Here is a 21,830-nt window from a genome sequence, read left to right as displayed (position 1 = left end):
CCACCCTATGTGGGAGGGTATTGACCACCCTACGTGGGAGGGTATTGGTTACCCTGCTTGGGAGGGTATTGGTTGACCTGTATAGCAGGATTCTACATAGGTATAGGTTGACAGGGATAATATCCTTTGTTTTGTGGTGGATGTACTGCAAGTGTGGTACAAAATGGTTGGCCAATATACATATTTCCAGAGTACTGGAAGGTTTTTCCAGGTCGATTTTGTTTTATGGTCCTGATCAACCCATCTGCAACACTAGATGCGCTTGGTACTTCTGGTTTAAAAGTTTGCAGGTGGGGTGCATCTGGAAGGACATGGTAGAGGTATCTAGATTATGTGTATATGAGCTCTATCTGCAAAGATTTGGTGATAAAATCTTCCTCATTTTTTGGGGAGGAATTTTCCACATCTTTTGAGATTTCTTATGTGAGGGATCTCAAAAATAAACCGAGGAGGATTTTTCCTTCTAGATGTGCCTTGCACAAGCTACAATGTTTCTTCCATTCATGCATGTGGTCCAATATGTGCATAGTAGCTTGAAATGGTTTAGAAGTTCTAGTCCCGAGTCTTGGCAGGTAGGGAGCTGAAAAAATGTGAGGAATGTTGTGGCTAGAGAATCGAAGTTCCCATGTGACCTAGAGGGTTAGCCTATGTACCATTTTGTTGCGACCCCAAGAGGGTGCGTTGAGGTAGTCATAGGGAAATAGTGTCTTCTGTGATATTGTTGGATGAGCAACAAAGGTTAATGGTCATAACATAGTTTCCTCGATCTTCTCCTTATTTCCCTTCAAATTTTGGCACATCCAAAGGTAACTAGATTGGCATGGGTGGCTAATTCTATCCATGTGCAATAGGGTCATCGGTTAACTGAATTAAATCAAGGATATTTAAGGAAGCTAAAAATGGGACTTAGAATTTGTTTTCCATAGAAAAATGATTTTGAACAACCATATGTAAAGGGGTTCCCTGATGAGAGTGGTTACCCTAGTGGGAACCATGTGGAATCCCAAGAGGAATGTTGTGTGGGCTCCCTTGAGGGGTAGCATGAGGGGTCACTTGAAGGGTAGTGTGTGGAGTCCCTTGAGGGGTAGTGAAATGAGTGTTTTGATGAGGAGGGGTCCCAATAAAAGTTGCACCGATAAAGGATGATCCTATAATGGTGGTTGTGTGGTGTCTTCTACACCTAAATGGCGAGACCTGACACACCTCCTGGTAATGTGGGGAGGTTTTGGAAGCACCTAGAGAAATGGGGAGCCATGGGATCCCCTATGGTGTCAAGTAAAGTGCGTGTCACTTTGTGTGATGAGGGAAGGAGATAAGTATCAAAGCAAGTAAATCACATACATAAAAGAAAGTGAAAAATAAAATAATTACTTTCCCTTTAACTTATGTTATGTGATCAATAAAAAAATGGTTTTCATTTATCTTTTCCTATGGTAAAATATCCTATGAAGGCCTAGTCATCCTTACCACTCTCAAAATAATTGGGCCTTGTAGAGATATCTTTTGATAGGTACCAGGGCAACGTCCTGAGAGAACATGCGACACTTTCTAGTAGCCAAATAATCAACCAAGGTAACAGATGAGGCTTTAGTGATTACCGTACCTCCACCTATAGGGAAAGGATGCCCAAATATTATCCACTAAGATACTTTCATCCTAGGTGAGCAATTGAGTCTTCAACTTCTTAGTAGTAGTTATGAGTACCGAGCACTAGACGGGTCGGGTAGACCCAAATAGTATCGCACACACTAGACCTAATCCGAACCCACTCTGAATCTAGTCTTTGATGTGCTTGGGAAGTTTTTTTCGTGGGATGATGAAGGATTTTAAGCACCATAAAATTCAACTTCTATGTTTCAAAGATGTATCATGACCAGGGCAGCTTATGGGATGCCTACCCCCAATGATCCTAATTTGAACTATAAATTATTTTGTGGCCCTTGTGGGGAAATTTAGTTGGTTCAAGTTATGATTTATTTTAGGAGTCTTGCTTCACTTATGGTGTGATAATGTAAGTAAAAATAGACTAAGTACAAAAAGATCCAGAATCTGGATTCCCTTTTGTACAAATCTTATAGAAGTTTAGTGTGTGACATGTAATGTGTGTGCAAGTGGAAAAGTGAACAGACCAAGTGTGATAAGATGTGGATATTCAATAATCCTTTACAATACCTTCTAATTACACTAATTTGTTATTGTTCCTTGCATGAAAAATAAATAATGTGTGGATAATGGGCCACTTACTATTTTCCTATTACACTATGTGTGCCTAAAGGGAGATGGAAAACTCAAGTGCTTTAAGAAATCTTTCATATGAAAGCCCATGATCATCTAAAAGATGCAAGGGAAGCATATATTACTTACTTTCTATAGTAACACTTGGTCCTAGCCCCAAAAACTAATGAAATAAAAATTCTTTGGTTAGTAACAAGATATGTGGATAATGGGCCACTTACTCCTTTACTAATTAAGCTACGTGACTTGTGAAAAATAGAAAAAAAATTGAAAACGATATGTGGAACGTGATCACTTACATTCCCCCTTAATTAAGCTATGTGAGAAAAGCAAATAAAAAGAAAAAATCATGTAATTACTCTACTAATAGTGATTAGTAAAGCAACTAGGCAATATGGACTGGCTAGAAAAAAAATTGCAGAGGTGAATAAAATTCAATAAAGGCTGCCAATCACCTAGGAAAGAAAAATTACAATGGATTTTGTGCTCTCTGTAAACTGTGCAAGTTTTCCTGTGCACAGATGCACTCACGCGCGTCTATATGCAACAAAAGCTATGCGGACGGTGGAAAATATTGAATAGTCAAGCTTCTCAGCAAAAAATAGGTCCAGAAGGTCCTACAAAAATTCCAGGGAGGTGATAAACGCACAGTGAAGTAATAATGCAAAGAGAAGGTCCTCCAAAAACAACTATTAGAGTAAAGAAAAGAAACTAGTGGAGTCACCAAATCTGTGGTAGTGTGTTTTTTGCTATGGGGTACCAAAGACACCTTCTTTGTAGTTGGTTGTTCCCTACAAACAAAACATAAATAATTGGTTTTTGTTAGTGGATAAACATGAGGAAAAATAGCACTGTAAATGGTGAAAAATTTTCATACATAAACATGAACTAAAAACTAAGGAATACACAGATACATAATGATTGATGAAGAAAACATGCAAACAAATTAATGGAAAAGGGCTCCCTTCATTGACTGTTGAATGTAGAAGTACAATAGATGAATATTAAAACACTCAGAGAGAATAATTTGAGCAATGATGCAAAAAATCATCAACAAGGAGGTCCCTTTCCTCAATCTCTTTGCAAGCTTCTTCTCTCTCTCAAAGAAGTATGAAGACTCTCTCAATGGTGAAATCCTCTTCCCACTAGAGTGCTGGATTGCTGAGGTGCAATTTTTCCAGCATAACAATTCTCTACTTCTTGTTTTTGGTCTTCTAATGGCCTATTTATATAGAATTTTGAATTACTCTCCCCTATCTTGGTTCATTAATGACAAAATGACTTGTGAGTAGGACAACAAGATCTCTTGGGGCCTGCATATCTCCTGGTCAACTCAAAATCAGTTGTCCTTAACTAGTGCATGTCAGGGAATCCCATCTTCCAAGTGTGTGAAGTGGTAATGGACCACTGATTTATTCTCTTTCTTGACCGCACGACTATCAAAATAAAAGTCACACAATTGCTAATTTCTGCTTTTGGATGGGCCGCGTGGGTAGACTTTATAATTGAAACCTTTGGAATATTTTGTTTTTTGTATTTCATGATGTTTTCAACTGGAAAATATTCACCTGTACGTTTTGTTGGATGAATTTGGGCATCATCTGAATTGTATAAATGATTGTATGATATTTCAGTGTTAACACATGCCATCCAAGTTTGGATTTTTGGGGAAAACCATTTCACTTCTTTCACCATCTATATTGTAGTTTGATTATTATTTTTGTTCAAAGCTTTAAAAAAGCTAGACAACTTTAAAGAAATAAAACATTATATCGATGATATAAATATTTTTTAAAAACAAAAAAACCCAAAAATAAACAAATAATAATATTTAATTCACTATAATTAAAAAATAAATAAATAAAATTGTTTACCACATATACACTGTACAATATTTTCCTTTTACATTTACACTCTACATATACACTCTACAAAATTGTTTATCAATATTTTCCTTCTCTTCATGGTGTGCACACTCTTGCACACCCTAAGTGTTTCTTTGTGGCTCCTCCCTACATTCGATTCTTGCAGACCCTAAGCGTTTCTCAGTGGCTCCTCCCTACATTAGATTCTTGCAGACCCTGAGTGTTTCTCAATGGCTCCTCCCTACATTCAATTCTTGTAGTCACTGAGTGTTTCTTAGTGTCTCATCCCTACATTCGATTCTTGCAGACCTTGAGTGTTTCTTGGTGGCTCCTCCATACATTCAATTTGAGCATCAGGGTTATGTGACTAGTTATTGCTAGGGAATTCAATCATTTATCGGAGGTAGGGATTCTTGAGGAAATTGGAAGTCAGGTTTAAGGGTTCGAAATAATAGGGTCCATAGCTCAATCTTAAGTTAGTGCAATGGTAATTGTACATTCCTTGTCTCAAACAACTACAAATATAGGGATTTCACATTCTTCACATTGTTTAGGGTTCCCTTGGAGAGCTTTATTTTGAAAATATTCAACAACTGCATTTTCAAACTGAAGAAGTAAACCATGCTTTTGCAAATATTCAACAGTTGCGTTGGCCTCAACCTTTTGTGGCACCTTCTTGTTGTTGAAACTAGAGCCAAACTCATGTGTTTCCCCATTGATTGTTACGCTAGACTTGAATTTCGAGAGATGGTTTTTTTCCCTCATTTACAGTGTTGTATATGGGAAATGACATAGAGTCCTTTTTTGCATATTCTTCTAATATGTTCTTGACCAAATCCGTGTGAGGAATATTTTCTAGAAATGAAGTGAGAAGCCCCAAACCGTTTGCTATTGTGATGATAGATCACCTGCATTACAATATTGCAACACATGTAACTTATGTTTTTCAAATAATTTCCCTAATTTATTTGTAAGTTCCCTAACTTATGTCCATTCATGAACTTATATAGCTCCTCTACACTCACAATTAGCAATTTCAGTATCCTTTTTTAGTTTTTAGATATTTAGACACGAACATCCTATATAGGTATACTATATGTGTGTGTGTATATATATTTGTTTGTTAGTTTTTATACATTTAGATACAACATCCTATACCATTAAGGTATTCGTGTGCCTATATATATATATTTGGTTTTTTAGGTAATGATTTAATTCTTTAAGTGAAACTTCTTACATAAGAATGAATTTTTGCTCTTCCCAAACTAATTTGCAGATGTTGTTTGTGATTTCCCCCCTGTGCATGAAAGAAGATGATTTTGTTGTGGTTTCTTCCTTGCATAATGGTTTGATGAAACAATTTAGTATTTTTGTGCCCTTGTCTTAACTGTTAGAGTCTATATTTTTTCCTCCGTAAACATTATTCTTCAATATTATGAGCTATAATTTCTTCACCAATCATATTTTCCTCAATTTATATGTCCATTATTCTAGTGTTCATTTTTTCCCATTGAGCCGAGGCTACTTATTTTCCAACTACATTTTGTCTGAGAAGATGTTACCCAATTCTTCTTTGTTTGATTCCTTAAGGTGAGCCTTGATGTTCTTGAGAATTTGTTGGGAAATGCACATTTTTGTGCCCATGATATTGATGTCTTATTGCCACCAGATCCACATGTCTTCCTTGAAGTATGGTTGATTGAGCCAAAAGTTTTCAAACTAAAGGGGGTTGGACTAAAGGATCTAATATTGTTTCATTATATAAAAACATGCCAATATTAAAAAATAGTTCTTAGTAGTAGTTGTATTTCCACTTTTTATCCCATTTCACAAAATACTTTAAATACCAAGAACTTATCCAAACATACTACCTCCATTTGATGTCTTCTTCTTCTATTGTTCCAAGTATTAATGCCATATATGATTTGGATGTTTATGAGCTTAAGTTTCTTATTGAAGTTCTTGAAATGGGTTTGTTTTCCCATAGTTTGTGAACTCCCCCTATTTTCTCAAATACAGAGTTGACAATGTTGAAATCCCCTTATTGAATCCATTAAGCTCTTGTATTTCTTTCCCATACTTGTTGTATAGAGTCAATGAAGGTTCCCTTAAGGTGGGGCATTGATGTGCCATAAAAGTTGTCTATTGTGCCTATTTCTTTGGATCTAATTTCCTAGTAGGTTCTTAAATGAGGTGATTCTCCATTGTCACATTTAAGAGGATGATATTAACAATTTTCTAGAGGATGGATATTCCCTCTACCATTTCATCAACATTTTTACTATTATGTCACTACTTGGACAACATGTTATGATGATATTCTATATGTTCCAAGCACTACACTTTGTTTTTGTAATAGCAAGATGTCTAGTTTTTATGTCATGACTTTATTTCTTAAGTGGAACCATTTTCCTTTTTTATTGAGGCCTTTTATATTCCATGATATAAGTCACATATTTCATTGGGCAAGGTATGGATCAAATATTTATTGAAAAGTGCCTTGCTTTGTCCCAAGAGTGAATACATGAATATGGGTAACACGTTTTTAGTGAAACATGGTGATGAAAATTTGACTTTCTTCATATTTTAAAAATTTTGAAGCCCTTAAATCTCATCTACACCTTGTGAATTTTTATGCATAACGAAAGAACAATTTGTGGAGAATTTTATTGCCTTTAGGGGTTTTGAATGGTTTTTTTATTTTATTTATGAAAAAACATTATTCTTGTTAGGGAAGAGGTTATTGATGCAAGCATGGGTACCTCTTTAGATGATGAAGATGTCTAGCTAATAGGATACTTGGATTAATCTCTCTCTAATGATCATATTTTCTTATAGCTAGTTATCATAATTATTGCATCGCACATATACAAAAATAACTTTGATAATGATACACGATTATATCATGGTGACATGATAGAGACAAGTAAGTATTCTATGACAATTCCTAACATTTCCACTCGTGGATTTGGCAATCTACATCCACCATCATTTGAGATTAATAATAGGCCTTAGACCTTTCATGTGGCACCTAATGAGAATTTTTGTGTGGGTGTGGGTGTCCATAACATGACATGTACCACTGTCCCAATGGAAGGTGGGTCAAACTCTAAGTTTGACACTCTTTGTCTTTTCCCTCCATTGGAGTGGGATTAGAGATTGAGGAATATAGGGGTTCATTACCTGTTCCAAAACCAAGCCACAATAGTCATTGGTATAGGTTTAGGCCCATCAAATCCCATGGGAACAGTATTGATCTTGTGGTAGGAAAGGACATTTCTCTTTATCATGTTGAGGAATTTCTCAACAAACAATTAGTCAGTAAGTTCTTCAATTGATGTGTTAATATAGGTCATTTGTCTTTGTCGATGCAATGATTGTGTTTCCTTTTCTCATGCATAGTGACATTAGTCATTTCACGTTGAGAGGATGGAATGGTTTTATCCTTTTGTATGAGGAGGATACATGGAATATATTGGCCCAAACGTGGTTTATGAATCATTTTTTTCTTGGGCTTATACTATGACACCCTTTCTTTGATGCGTGGATACATACAAATCATATAATTCTTTAACTTGGGTAAAATTGCACAATACCCCACTTGAATGTTAGGGTTTCCTTTACCCGTGAAAAATTTCATTCATGTTCCCTATTTGATTGATTCCTTGACCTCTAGTGGGAGGGACCCATACCTCCTTAGACCCCAATCAAAATCTCAACCTTGTTGGGGTTTGGGGTTAATATTTTCATTGATAGGGGTTGATGAAAGTTGGATATAAGTCCATGAAAATTATGTCTATGAGTGTTAGAGGCATAGGAGGGAAGCCCAAAATATTATCCCTCTAAATGTTAATTGGGTTAAAAATCATATACATAATTTTACTACATGAATCCATGACTAGTTGTGATTTTGTAATTAGTATTCTAGGGACAAATTTAAAGGTTGGCACTTTGTAGGCTATTTTTCTTTGGTTTTTGGGTGGATGAATCTTATTTTATAGGGATTCACTCACCCTCTCTTTCACTCTTACATTTCACTCAGGATTGATGATTTCTCTCCATGGTTGTGAACTTGTTATGAAAGTTTACATATTGGATCTATATGGGACCTCTAAGGGAAAATAACTTTTTTTGGGTTGATTTTATTCCCTAAAATTTCTATAAGTGGATAATGAAATCATAGGAGGTGATCTCAATCTCACACTAGATCAAATGGAAATCTGAAGCAATCATGCTAGGGAGGACATATTATCCAACCTTTAACCATCTTGAACAAGTTGGTTTTGTTGACTTGGAGCTTATTGAGGATATGTCCACCTAGTCCAATAATAGATTGGGGGATATTGTAGTATTGATACAGGTGGATATTGGTGGCCACCCAACTATTCCACCTAAACCTCCATTCGATTTCATCAATATCCTTGATTATAGTACAATTTACTATTTTTAGTAGTTTTTTCATGTGCTGAACTTCCAGAGTTTTTTTGACCCCCTAAATAAAGTTTTTTTTAGGTTCGTCATAGGCCCTACCAAAAATCTTGTATTACTCAGATATATATTTATAACGAGGTATCTTACGTGCCAAACATAGATCATAGGACCAAGTTACGACCCTGGGAAGTTGGCTTCCTAACTAACCCCAACAGGGCCCACAAACTCTTGGTGTTCCATCTCCTAGGGTTAGGGTTTTGGTTTTTTAGGGTTTCCCCTTATTGTTTAATAATAAAAGGCCCTTGAGCCTCATTTTAATATAGTTCAGATGCATGTATCCACCACATATCTTCTCAGAGATAAGCTACTATTGCCTGAGCTAGTTTATTTCCATTCTGTATGTAAGCATATTTCAGTTCTTTGATGTTAATGAAATGAAGTTGTATTTCTACTGCAACTTTGCGTTTATGTTCATATATGTGTTCTATTGTGTTCCTGCATAAGTCCGAATTAGTGGTATCATACCAGTCTTCTCTATATCTATTTTTCTTTTCATGTCCCCAACAAGGTTAGGGTATAAGGAGTTAGGGCTTGAACTGGTTGAACCTTTGCAAGAGCAGCCTCGCAAACCTCGATGACCTCCTGACGGAAGAAAAGAAAGATGACGGAGCAGGAGATCCTTTCAAATATTGCTCGAAGAATACCTCAAGTGACAAAGGAACACGGTGATGAACAACTTTTCCCAGATATTTTGATGGCTACCCACAGGCAAAGCATATTCATCCATCAACCACTCTGGAGGTGCCACTCCCTTTAAGGTACAAGTCAAATTTTTCATTCCCATATTTGAGGGCCAGATAGATACATATGCCATAGATAGGTGGTTAAATATGTTGGAAGTATATTTTTCGATTCATGACATTTCCAATAAGGAAAATATGACTTTTTCACTCCTCAAAGCTGCCCCCCATGTCAAGGATTGGTGGGAAACCTACTATGAACTGAAGAACGGGAGGGAACCCTCACTATTTTCAACCACACCCACTTGGAATTATTTTCGAGGTGCCATCAAGGAACAATATTACCCAGTTGGGAGCTATGAATATAAATACATCAAGTGGACCATGTTGTGGCAGGGAAGGGACCAAGATCTATTGGAGTTCACAAATATTTTTCATACCCTTCGCACGTAATTGGGTATCAAGGATTCTGAGTAGCATTTGGTACTCAAGTACCGCGACTGCCTACAAAAGTACATCTAGGACAAGATGGAGTTCCTGAACATCTCCTCTCTTAGCGCCACCTATCGATATGCTCTCAATATCGAGCATAAATTTAAATAGAAGAAGCGATACTTTGGATCTGTGAATCTAAAGCAAGGGAAATCTGCCCCCAAAGCGTAGAACAAAGGAGACATCCAAGGAGGGGCGACCTAGGAAAACCTATTGAAGCCGCAAGCAAATGAAAGCAACACGAAGACTAATAAGGACACAGGAAAATTATGTGAGTTCCATAAGAGCCCCACTCACAACACAAGTCCCACTCACAACACAAGTGAGTGTCAAGCCAAGCAGTCACTAGTGGTCGAGCCGAAGGCTTCCAAATTAGATGCATGTTCTGACTCTGACTCAGGACCTGACAAGAGGAATGATAAAGGGAAGTATATTATTGATGCAAAGCTTAGTTCCACCATTTCCACCACTAAGATCTAGAACATTGAGCCCAAAGATCCAGAGGAGGGGGAGCGACTCTTCCACTCATAGATGTGGGTGAAGGGTTCTCCGTTGTTGTTCACTATCAACAACGGAAGCCAAAATAACCTCATTTCAATAGAGATCGTGAAGCGGTTGGGCATACTGACCACACCACACTCGCAATTGTACACCATCAAGTGGCTTCACAAAGGTCAAGACCTCTGCATCATCTAACAATGCCAGCTTCCCTACAACATCAATTCCTTCACATATGAGTTATTGTGTGATGCTACTCCTCTTGAAGTTTGTGATGTATTATAGGCCAACCATACTTTTGGAAGCATCATGTTGTGTATGAGTCTAGGCCTCACACTATTATTATTACTTTGGGTAACAAGTTATACAGGATACCATAGGTTGAAAAACCTATCACCATCTCCTTGATCCCTACAAAGCAATGCAGTGAGATAATTTCCTGGACAAGTAAATTTGTCTTCCTTATGATTCACCCTCAGGGAAAGAAGAATATTGTGGCCACATCCACGGCCTCCAGACAAGGCTCCTCTACAAGACAAAAACAAATGTTCAAGGTCATAGAGGAGTACAGGGACATCTTCACCTCACCCACAGGGGTACCCCTATATTGTCAGGTCAAGCATTCCATCGATATGACCTCGGTCATGCCGCTACCCAATAGACCGATCTATCGATGTTCTATTATGGAGAATGATGAAATCAAGAGGTAGATTGAAGAGTTGTTGTAGAAAGGGCACATTAGTCCAAGTTAATCAACCCGTGGGAGTCTGATCATGTTGGTATAGAAGAAGGACATGACCTAGAGCCAGTGTATTGACTATCGGGCATTGAATAAGATCACTATCTAGAATAGGTATCCAATCCCACAAATTGATGACCTTCTAGACTAGCTCAAGGGGGCCAAATATTTCAGTAAGATTTACTTGAAGTTTGGTTATCTCTAAGTACCAATTGAACCCTCCGATGTATGGAAGACTACCTTCAAATCCAAGGAATTCCTTTTTGAACGGTTGGTCATGCCTTTTGGGTTGACGAATGCGCCCACAAACTTCAAGAGGCTGATTGAAAACATCTTGCAACCCTTCACCAACTAATTTGTGGTAGTGTATTTGGATGACAACCTGATCTTCATCCAGAGTTTGGAAGAGCACCTTCACCATATTTGATAGGTCCTCCAAACCCTACATTGACACAATTTGTGTGCCAATTTGGAGAAATCCACTTTCGGTATGACCCAGGTTCAATATCTATGGTACATAATTGATGAGTTGGGTGTGCATGTGGCCTAACCAAGATATAGGTTATTTGGGATTGGCCAGCCCTGACCACTCTAAGAGAGCTCCACAACCTTCTGGGTCTTTCCAATTTCTATCGTAGGTTCATGTTGTGTTTTTCTCATATCACTTGGCCTTTGATCCAAGTCACCAAGGGTGGGGGGAAAGAAATTTATTTTGAATTGAATCCCAACAAGAGGCTTTTAATAAGTTGAAGCATCGCCTCTTCTCTGCACCAGTGCTCACATTACCAGACCTGCAACAACCATTTGAGATAATTGAGATAGATGCCTCTGACTATGCTATTGGTGAAATTCTTACTTAGCAAGGGCATTCAATGGCATATCATAGTGAGACACTTTCAAATATAGTATGAACGTATCCCACCTATGACAAAAATATGTATTCCATTGTGCAAGCCTGTTGAAAATGGAAGTATTACATTATGGGGAAGGAAACAATCATCCACATAGACCACCAACCCCTACATTTCATATACACACAAGGAAAGTTGCAAAACGATCACGATTAGAAATGGTCCACATATCTACAATACTTCCATTTGAACATTAAATATAAGAAGGGCAACACCAATAATGTTACACACTGCCTCAACGGACCACCAGCTATGGTGCTAACCACTGTGCTCGACTCTTTTGGATGTGAGACTTTGGGATGGCCACATCTTTACAAGAGTGATATAGAATTAAACACCACATACCAGATGCTCTTGGAAGGAAGGCAAGTTCCAGACTTTCACCACCAGTACGCACTGTTATGCCACTTGGGACACCTTTGTGTTCCTTCAAGTGAGTGTGCCAAGATGATTTGAGAGGCACACTACAGTCATGTCATTAGACATTTTGGTGTAGAGAAGATAGTGAAAATGTTGCAGAAGTATTTTTATTGGTCGAACCTTCGATAGGATGTTGGAAAGTACATTAGATCCCGCACTGTGTCTACATTTGCAAAACCTACACTTAATAAGAAAGGCTTGTATAATCCTCTACCTACTCCTAGCGAGCCTTGGGAATCCATCTCCATGGATTACATTTCATACCTTCCTTTTAACAAGCATGGCAATGACAATGTTTTCATGGTTGTCGACAGATTCTCTAAGATGGCCATTCTGGTGGCTTGCAAGAAGAGTTTCACAACAGAATCCACTGCCAAACTCTTCCTTAAACGAGTATGGGTACACTTTGGGATCCCACAGTCCATTATCCTATATCGGGATAGCCGGTTCTTAAGTGCATTCTACTCAAACCTCTATTCATTGTTGGATACCAAGCTCACTAAGCCCATGACCTTCCACCCCCAAACTGATGGCCAAAAAAAGGTCATCAAAAAAATGATTGTGCACAACCTGCGCATGTACAACTCATAACACCCACACAAATGGGATGAGAGCCTTCCCTATGTCCAACACAACTACAATAGAGCTCTCCATAAATCAACTAGCTACAACCCCTTTCAGGTGGGATTGGGATTCCAACCACTATGTCCCATTTACGTTACCATAGCATTTGCAGCTACTCAGGTAGATTCGGCTCATGTCCAGTCTGAAGATGACAGGGCTAAAAAATTAATTGAGAACATTCAACATATCTGTCATCAGGTCCATGACATATTGGACAGATAAAATGCCAAGTGTAAAAATACGTCATGTTCAACATCGTGTACCACACAATTTCTAGGTGAGCGACAAAGTTTGGTTATATTTGCAGAAGGAACCCTGATATGGACCTTAAATGATCACTAAGGCCATAGGGGATAATTATTTCGATCTCAACATTCCACCATTCCTTGGCCTGCACCCAGTTTTCAATGTGGACCAGCTACGACCATACTTTCCCCCATTGTTGGACACATCAGACATTATTGAGTAGCCGACACCAACAAAATTCAACCCAAGCTGCACTGAATAAGACACAACTAAAAGGATCATTGAAATGAATATCAAGAACACTCGCCATCAAGGGATCCAACTATATTGAGTTGTCAAAGTAGGCCAACTCCTTCACCAGGGAAAGTGGCTCACCAGGGACCGGGTTCAACAAAAATTTTCTCACCTTGTGGAGGCTCTGCACATAATTGGGACCATTTCTTCCTAAGGGGGGAGGACTGATCCAGGTGGATATTGGTGGTCACCCACCTATTCCACATAGACCTCTAGTCGGTTTCATCAGTTTCCTTGATTATAGCACAATTTAATATTTTTAGCAATTTTTCAAGTCCTGAACTTCTAGAGCTGTTTTGACCCCCTAAATGGATTTTTCATTAGGTCTACAGTAGGCCTGTAACCATAGGCACATGCCTACCACAAATTTTGTAGTGCTTGGATAGATATTTCTAACTAGGTATGATACGCGCCAAAAAAAGATCATATGACCAATTTATGACCCCGTGAAGTTGGCTACCTAACTAACCCCAACGGGGCCCACAAAATATTGGTGTTCCATCTCCTAGGATTAGGGTTTTGGTTGTTTAGGGTTTCCCCTTGTTATTTAATAATTAAAAGGCCCTTAAGATTCAGTGTAATATAATTTGCAGGCATGCAGCCACCACATCTCTTCTTAGAGATAAGCTACCATCGCCTGAGCTAGTTTATTTCCATTCTGTATGTAAGCATATTTCAGATCTTTGATGTTAATGAAATGAAGTTTTATTTTTGTTGCATCTTTGTGTTTATGTTCATATCTATGTTCTATTTCATTCCTGAATAAGTCTGGATCAGTGGTATCAAAGTAGTCCGCTCTTTCTCTATTTTTCTTTGCATGTCCCAATGAGGTTAGGGTATAAGGAGTTAGGGCTCTAACTGGTTGAAACTTTGAAAGACCAGCCTCACAAACCCTAAAAGCCTCCCATGGAGGAAGAAAATAAATATGAGGGAGTAGGATATCCTTTCAAAATATTGCTTGAAGAAGCCCTCAAGTGACAAAGGAACATGATGATGGACAAATTTTCCCAGATCCATCGGTGACTACCCACAGAAGATGGATCTTCATCCAACAACCACTCTGGAGGCATCACTCCCTTTAGGGTACAAGTTAATTTTGAAATTCCCATATTTGAGGGCCAGATAGATGCAGACATCATAGATAGGTTCCCAAATCTATTGGAAGGATATTTTTTGGTTCATGAATTTTCCAATTGGGAAAATATTACTTTTGCACTCCTCAAAATTGCCCCCCATGTCCTGGACTAGTCAGAAACCTACTATGAATAGAAGGATGAGAGGGAACACTCACTGTTTTCAGCTATACCCACTTGGAATTGTATCCGATATGCCATCAAGGAACAATATTACCCTATCGAGAGCTATGAAGATAAATACATAAAGCGGAACACGCTATGAAAGGGAAGGTACCAAGAGATGTCAGAGTTCACAAATTCTGATCATAATTTGGTACTCAAGTACCGTAGGTTCCTACACAAGTACATCCAAGACGAGATGGAGTTCGTGGACATCTCCTCTCTTCACATTGCTTATCGACACACTGTCAAGATCGATAAAAATTTTAAACAGAAGAAGTGAGACTCTGTGTTGGGCCTTGAATATGCCCATTTTTTTCCATCGCACCACACCACTATTCATAACCTAAATTCCTATTATTTTAACTCATTTCGTACCATAATTCCACAACTTGATGCCAATTCATGTCTTACACTTTGTGGTTAATTATCATTAGTTTTCTTAAATTTTCAATGATTAGAGATGAATTTTCTATGATTTACTAATGATGGTTTTTCCAAGTTCATTTACCACAAGGTTCCATTGCCGAAATTCTTCACAAGTCAATTAAACTAGTTGCTACAGGTTAAGTATAGAATAAATTCCTGTAGATAAAAGTATAAACTTTGTGATCAAATTAACAATAATCTCGAGATTTTGAGACGCGGGTTTTGTTTACAATATCTTCATTCTGGTAACCCAAGAACCATTTGTCAAAATTCATTACCACAAAGAAGTTACGATCAGGGGAATATTCTAGCACTGAGTTAAGTACAAAATTAGTGTTGAATTCTGGGTTTGACTGTTTTAGGCATCAACCACGTGGAGGACCACGATTTGGATGAAATAGGGAAATGGTTCCTCCATCCACGCCATGATCAAGATGAGCACAACTAAGATCCATTTGAAGACTATCCAGAAGATCCCATACGACTTACTTTAGCCTTGTCATTGTATTTGTTTTTCTGATTTCATTGGTTGTGCTTTGTTTCCATCGGTTGCACCTTATAAAATCCGATGCTCTCTACATGTACAAGGAGGGTGGTAGAGAAGGAGGGAAGGAATAGGAGTAGAAACAGTAGGAGAACTATGATGTAATTATGTTTACGCTAGAAGCTTTGATGTATTTGCTCGAATTCATGTTCTACTGAACCGATAATACATAAGTTTGATTCTGCATTCAAATTTTGTAATTGCTAATGTGTTACAATCTTTAAAGCATCATTGAGTTAATTTGGACTTGTTCCGGGAGTGGAAAGGGGCCCATCACTACCTGGAAAAAATTCGTATAAATGTCATACGATATAGGTAGCGTGTTTTATTAGGATCTAGGAGTAAGGGTTTTGTTTTGAAAGAGTTTGTTAATTAAATATCAGAATTACCATTTTGTACTTAAACTTTACTCTATTTCCTTGAAGTCAAATAAACATATTGTTTCTAACTCATTGCAAACAAGAACGGATTGTGTCGATTAATGATTCTATTGCATGAATGAATCCTCTGTTACGGGCTCATGGTTAAGAATTATAGGTGCTTCTCAATTTAGATAAAGTAGGAGGTCGATAACTCTGTTTTTAAATATGAATTAGAATTGATATATCATCGTGCATCCTGTACCTTACTAATTTAATCCACCTTCCTATAACATTAGCCGAGTGTTCAAAAGAAATGCGACGAGACCATTAGTTATTGTTTGGGACTATAGTTTAGTTTTGAGAATTAGTATAATTGTAATTAATTATTGATGGAATTGTTGGTTAATGTGCTTATGTTTGAGTGATTTCCTGAGTTTGGTTGAAGTAGTTGAAGGCTAGGAAAAATTTCTATTTGAAGAGTCTCTTAGATCTGAACCATTTCAATTTAGAAACTTGGTTACTTAGTTTCTTTTGAAACAATTGCAGAGTGATGCTAAAGATCAAGAGGTTAGTTTAAGTTCTTATTGATTTGTTTTATGCATCCCGAGAATTAGATTAGTTGCAGTCTTTTTTGGATTGTTTATTTCCTTATCTTAAAATCATTTGAGTTGGAGATTTAGCATAAGTTTGATATCGTTTTGAATTAGTTTCGGTTGATTCAAGATTCCTATACTTAGATTAAATAGATCTTATTATTTGGATTGGGATTTCTATTACTTAGATTGAGATTAAAATCATTTGAATGATAATTTGTATTGCTTGGTTTGTGATTGATTAGAGTTAATTTCCTTTGAACAATGATTAGGATTTGTTTAACAATGATTGGTATTGCGTGAGTATGTTTTTATCAATAGATTAGTTTCATGCTAGGAACAAAAATTCTATACTTAATCTAGGAATCGATTTTAGATTTCATGATGTTAATTTACGTTAGATGCTCTGATCTTGTGTTACCTGCGCTTGTTCCCTGAAGCTTACGAGCCCCAGATTGATAATTTAATGTTGGAATTATAACACATATAATTTCCCTAACATTTTGGTGTCATTTCGAGGGACGTGCTAAAGGGATTAGAGCATAGTTTCTTTCACATGTTTTCGGTGTGATCTTAGTTGCAGGGAAACTAGAGGGCAGAGAGTGTATGGTAAGACATGAGTGAAGAGCCATGCATCCACTACGGTGGGGTTGCTCCAAAGTTTGGTTGTCCAAGTAAGCAAGTTTTGTAAGTTTTATTGCAATTTATAGTTTTAATTCATTTAGATTAAAAATTCAAGCTCTTTAAAAGACAAAACAATTTTGGGGTGTTGTAAGAACCCCCTGTGTACTGACTCATGTTGCGAGACAGGGATCATTAACGAACAGGAGAAATTCAAGAATGATTGAGATCTTGAAGAATGTCCCTCGAAGCACTTTCTCAAATCCTAGCAGTAGCTGGGGTATCTTCCTCTCAAGAAGAGTTCATCCTGACCACATTCAGGAAATTATCTATCTCTCCACAACCATAAAAATATTTGGAAGTCTCCTCTTGCCTATCTACCAAGGACATCGAGAAATTATGTACCAAATATAATGAGGAGCATCCCGCTGAACCTGAGATCGAGGAACTCTCACCATGCCCAACAACAAGCCTTGTATGCATTTTGGAGACCAATTATCCAAGTTCGTTTGACATGACCGAGGAGGGATTTCAGAGTGATTCAAATGAAGAAATGGGCCAATACCACTAGGATTACATCGATCATTGGTTCCAAATCACAATCCAGTCAAAGTATCGCTCTCATCTTCAAGTACTCTTCGTATAACATCTTTCAAAGCTGTTAATTTTTCATGATTATGTATATTCTAAATTTTATATGTTAAATCTGAACATGAATATATCCTTGTACCTGATCCGCACATGGCTTTATTGGAAGTTATGTTTCACTTGAAGGAGGACATATTTTCTCTAGTATAGTAGGAAAATTAGTATTGTAAATAAATAAATGAAAATAGTAAAGAGAAAAATAAGTCCTTTTGTGAAAACCAGATTGCTTGGTGCAACTGGGCAGGGACTTTGCTTGAAAACCAGGTAACTGGCGGGCAAGGTTCCCAATAAATTTTGTAAATTTGTATGATTTCTTCAAATCATGTATCTTTCAAGTCATTATGTTTATACTCGAGTTGGTTGATGTGGGATCCCTTAAGGCCCGCCTACCAACAAGCCTTGTCCCATCGACATCATCACATTATTTGGGATCAAGGTTAGGGTTAGATAAGGTACCTGGGAGCTTGCATTCATTAATGGCAAGTGTCCTTGTCATCTAATAAGGAAATACATCAATGTTTCTTGGTGGATGAATTCTGCAATCCATTTCGACAAATCCATTCATGACTAGTAGAATGTACCTAGTGCCTTGATTACCATTGACATCAAAGGTGGGATATCTCGCATTCGTTAATGACATCCTCAATGGTTGGTAATCCAATGATTCTTGCTTATGTTTGACATCGACACCATTTATTCACATATGCAAGATTTCACATGGGTGTGAAGCGGTAGAAGACTATATGGTTTTGTGATCTCATTACCACAAAGAAGTTACGATTAGGGGAATATTCCATCACTGAGTTAAGTACAAAATTAGTGTTGAATTCTGGGTTTGACTATTTCAGGCATCAACCATGTGGAGGACCACGATTTGTATGAAATAGGGAAATGGTTCCTCCCTCCACGCCATGATCAAGATGAGCACAACTAAGATCCATTTGAAGACTATCCAGAAGATCCCATACGACTTACTTTAGCCTTGTCGTTGTATTTGTTTTTCTGATTTCATTGGTTGTGCTTTGTTTCCATCGGTTGCACCTTATAAAATCCGATGCTCTCTACATGTACGTGGAGGGTGGTAGAGAAGGAAGGAAGAAATAGGAGTAGCAGCAGTAGGAGAACTATGATGTAATTATGTTTACGCTAGAAGCTCTGATGTATTTGCTCGAATTCATGTTCTACTGAACCGATAATACATAAGTTTGATTCTGCATTCAAATTTTGTAAGTGCTAATGTGTTACAATCTTTAAAGCATCATTGAGTTAATTTGGACTTGTTTCGGGAGTGGAAAGGGCCCATCACTACCTGGAAACAATTCCTATAAATGTCATACGATATAGGTAGCATGTTTTATTAGGATCTAGGAGTAAGGGTTTTGTTTTGAAAGAGTTTGTTGATTAAATATCAAAATTACCATTTTGTACTTAAACTTTACTCTATTTCCTTGAAGTCAAATAAACATATTGTTTCTAACTCGTTGCAAACAAGAACATATTGTGTCAATTAATGATTCTATTGCATGAATGAATCCTCTGTTACGGGCTCATGGTTAAGAATTATAAGTGCTTCTCAATTTAAATAAATGAGGAGGTCGATAACTCTGTTTTTAAATATGAATTAGAATTGATATATCATCGTGCATCCTGTACCTTACTGATTTAATCCACCTTCCTATAACATTAGCCGAGTGTTCAAAAGAAATGCGACGAGACCATTAGTTATTGTTTGGGACTATAGTTTAGTTTTGAGAATTAGTATAATTGTAATTAATTATTGATGGAATTGTTGGTTAATGTGCTTATGTTTGAATGATTTCCTGAGTTTGGTTGAAGTAGTTGAATGCTAGGAAAAAGTTCTATTTGAAGAGTCTCTTAGATTTGAAACATTTCAATTTAGAGACTTGGTTACTTAGTTTCTTTTGAAACAATTGCAGAGTGATGCTAGGAAAGATCAAGAGGTTAGTTTAAGTTCTTATTGATTTGTTTTATGCATCCCGGGAATTAGATTAGTTGCAATCTTTTTTGGATTGTTTATTTCCTTAGCTTAAAATCATTTGAGTTAGAGATTTAGCATAAGTTTGATATCGTTTTGAATTAGTTTCGGTTGATTCAAGATTCCTGTACTTAGATTAAATAGATCTTATTATTTGGATTGGGATTTATATTGCTTGGTTTGTGATTGATTAGAATTAATTTCCTTTGAACAATGATTAGGATTTGTTTAACAATGATTGGTATTGCTTGAGCATGTTTTTATCAATAGATTAGTTTCATGCTAAGAACAAAAATTCTATACTTAATCTTGGAATCGATTTTAGATTTCATGATGTTAATTTATGTTAGATGCTCTGATCTTGTGTTACCTGCGCTTGTTCCTTGAAGCTTACGAGCCCCAGATTGATAATTTCATGTTGGAATTATAACACATATAATTTCCCCAACATTTTGGTGTTGTTGCGAGGGACGTGCTAAAGGGATTAGAGCATAGTTTCTTTCACATGTTTTCGGTGTGATCTTAGTTGTAGGGAAACTAGAGGGCAGAGAGTGTATGGTAAGACATGAGTGAAGAGCCACGCATCCACTATGGTGGGGTTGCTCTAAAGTTTGGTTGTCCAAGTAAGCAAGTTTTGTAAGTTTTATTGCAATTTATAGTTTTAATTCATTTAGATTAAAAATTCAAGCTCTTTAAAAGGCAAAACAATTTTGGGGTGTTGTAAGAACCCCCTGTGTACTGAATCATGTTGCGAGATAGGGATCATTAACCAACAGGAGAAATTCAAGAATGATTGAGATCTTGAAGAATGTCCCTCGAAGCACTTTCTCAAATCCTAGTAGTAGTCGGGGTATCTTCCTCTCAGGAAGAGTTCATCCTGACCACATTCAGGAAATTATCTATCTCTCCTATCTACTAAGGACATCGAGAAATTATGTACCAAATATAATGAGGAGCATCCTGCTGAACCTGAGATCGAGGAACTCTCACCATGCCCAACAAAAAGCCTTGTATGCATTCTGGAGACCAATTATCCAAGTTCATTTGACATGACCGAGGAGGGATTTCAGAGTGATTCAAATGAAGAAATGGGCCAATACCACTAGGATTGCATTGATCATTGGTTCCAAATCACAATCCAGTCAAAGTATCGCTCTCATCTTCAAGTACTCTTTGTATAACATCTTTCAAACCTGTTAATTTTTCATGATTATGCATATTCTAAATTTTATATGTTAAATCTGAACATGAATATATCCTTGTACCTGATCCGCACATGGCTTTATTGGAAGTTATGTTTCACTTGAAGGAGGACATATTTTCTCTAGTATAGTTGGAAAATTAGTATTGTAAATAAATAAATGAAAATAGTAAAGAGAAAAATAAATCCTTTTGTCAAAACTAGATTGCTTGGTGGAACTGGGCAGGGACTTTGCTTGAAAATCAGGTAACTGGCGGGCAAGGTTCCCAATAAATTTTGTAAATTTGTATGATTTCTTCAAATCATGTATCTTTCAAGTCATTATGTTTATACTCGAGTTGGTTGATGCGGGATCCCTTAAGGCCTGCCTACCAACAAGCCTTGTCCCATCAACATCATCACATTATTTGGGATCAAGGTTAGGGTTAGATAAGGTACCTGGGAGCTTGCATTCATTAATGGCAAGTGTCCTTGTCATCTACTAAGGAAATACATCAATGTTTCTTGGTGGACGAATTCTGCAATCCATTTCGACAAATCCATTCATGACTAGTAGAATGTACCTAGTGCCTTGATTACCATTGACATAATATGTGGGATATCTCGCATTGGTTAATGACATTGGTTGGTAATCCAATGATTCTTG

This window comes from Pinus tabuliformis, chromosome 7 (assembly GCF_031772625.1).
Source record: "Pinus tabuliformis cultivar Carrire ecotype Pingquan chromosome 7, CPIR1, whole genome shotgun sequence".
NCBI classification, from domain to species: Eukaryota; Viridiplantae; Streptophyta; class Pinopsida; order Pinales; family Pinaceae; genus Pinus; species Pinus tabuliformis.
The sequence above is the reverse complement of the archived record's forward strand: the minus strand, read 5'-3'. Positions refer to the sequence as shown.